Genomic DNA, 1641 nt, shown 5'->3' with positions numbered 1-1641 from the left:
GATAGCAGAATGGAAGCAAGCATATTAAGCACCTATTTATTTCAGCAATAGTCAGATTTCTTACCTTCTTACACAAACTAGAAGTTCATACAAATAAACTTTTTAATCTGTTGGTATATGAAGACATTTGTTAATAATGAGAAATTTATTGATGACAAAGTTACAAAATCTTGTTTACATATTTTAAAATAAAATTTAAAAAAAAATTAAAATGCTATATTTCTCTGGTCTAAAGGCCGCAATTACCTTCAGATACTGAAGATGATATTAACTCTGTAATTGGAAGGTCAGGAGCAAGAATACCAGACCATGAAGGTTTTAGTTCTTTAGAGTTCAAGATCCTTCATTATTCAAAGTTTAACTCTGTGAAGTTCAAGATCCTTAAGCATATTGATCACAGCTGGGCAGATTTGCTTTGATGTGTTGTTTTTCTGTGCTGTCAGAGAGTTATTAGACTTAAATTCTATTTTTTAAAGCTCTCTGCTTTTCTCAGCCTCTGTTTATTTAAATTTGTTTGTAGTATTAATGACAAAATGTTTCACAACTCAGCTCCAACTACTTTCCCAATGTCATCTCCTATTTTTTTTTGAACACCTACAGCCCCTGGTATTCCTAGGTGGTCTCCTATCCAAGTACTAACCAGGCCTGACCCTGCTTAGCTTCCGAGATAAGACGAGATTGGGCACGTTCAGAGTGGCATGGCTGTAGACTCCTATTTTTCAACCAACAGCCTCTCCCCAGCCTCTCCTTACTCTTGGCACAGCCATACTTTGATACACCTGTTGCAGGCAATGTTGCTCATCCTTTCCTAGTACCTCATGTCTCCTTGTCTGGAATGCCTCCTTTTTTCACTGAACCCTGTCTAGTAGCTGTCCCTTGATATCTTCTTCCCACTCTTTTTCATGATGAATTTCCTTAGAGCTCTAGTATATTCAGGTATCAGAAGTCCTTTCCTTCCCTACATCTTCCTGGGCCAATGTTGTTGGTCCTGCCCTGAAATATGATATTAGCTTTTAAGTCAACTTGCTTTGCATGTTGTGAGAACCTACTGTATGTCAGGTACCCTGCTAAGCTCTGGTAATACAAAGATTGCCAGAGTGGCAGAGTAAAGAAGGTAGTAGACAACAGACATTTGGGCAAAGAGGCACATTACAATGGTTCATCCTGGAGGCATGAGCAAAAGACACAGTGGGCAAAGAAGAGTTAAAGACATTTCCTGCTGGTCCCTGTCTGCATCATTTCATTGCAAAGTCACATTCATAGAGTTTCTGTTCATTTGAAAGAGAAGGCAGGGGAAAAAAAAAAAAAGACCTTAGAGCAAATAATGAATTTTCTGGGGCAATCTTCTTATAGCCCTCTCTTCTTGTCCAAAATCATGGGGCAAACACTGATATTCCCTCTGAGAACACAAGAGCCCCTCTGTGGCTTCATCAAATCCCCTACGATAGGTCTCCTTGCACCAGGTCTCACCCCTTCCTGGCACTTGGCATAGCTGAAATTTTGAATTTTTTAAAACATGATTGCTTACTGATTTTCTATAATGCTGCACTGTAAAAGCCACAAGGCTAAGGCTGTGCTCATTTTTCCTATCTTTGTATTTTCACCACCTAACACAATGCCTGACACATTAAAATGTTCAAT

At 38.8% G+C, this 1641-nt stretch overlaps 1 pseudogene; it reads right to left on the bottom strand.

Annotated features, from left to right (window-relative positions):
• Positions 1-591: 591 nt before the first annotated feature.
• Positions 592-710, bottom strand: LOC111736389 (annotated as a pseudogene).
• Between the last annotated feature and the right edge of the window lie 931 nt (positions 711-1641).

Source organism: Pteropus vampyrus, unplaced genomic scaffold (genome assembly GCF_000151845.1).
Source record: "Pteropus vampyrus isolate Shadow unplaced genomic scaffold, Pvam_2.0 Scaffold19, whole genome shotgun sequence".
In the NCBI taxonomy this organism is placed as follows: Eukaryota; Metazoa; Chordata; class Mammalia; order Chiroptera; family Pteropodidae; genus Pteropus; species Pteropus vampyrus.
The sequence above is the reverse complement of the archived record's forward strand: the minus strand, read 5'-3'. Positions and strand labels throughout refer to the sequence as shown.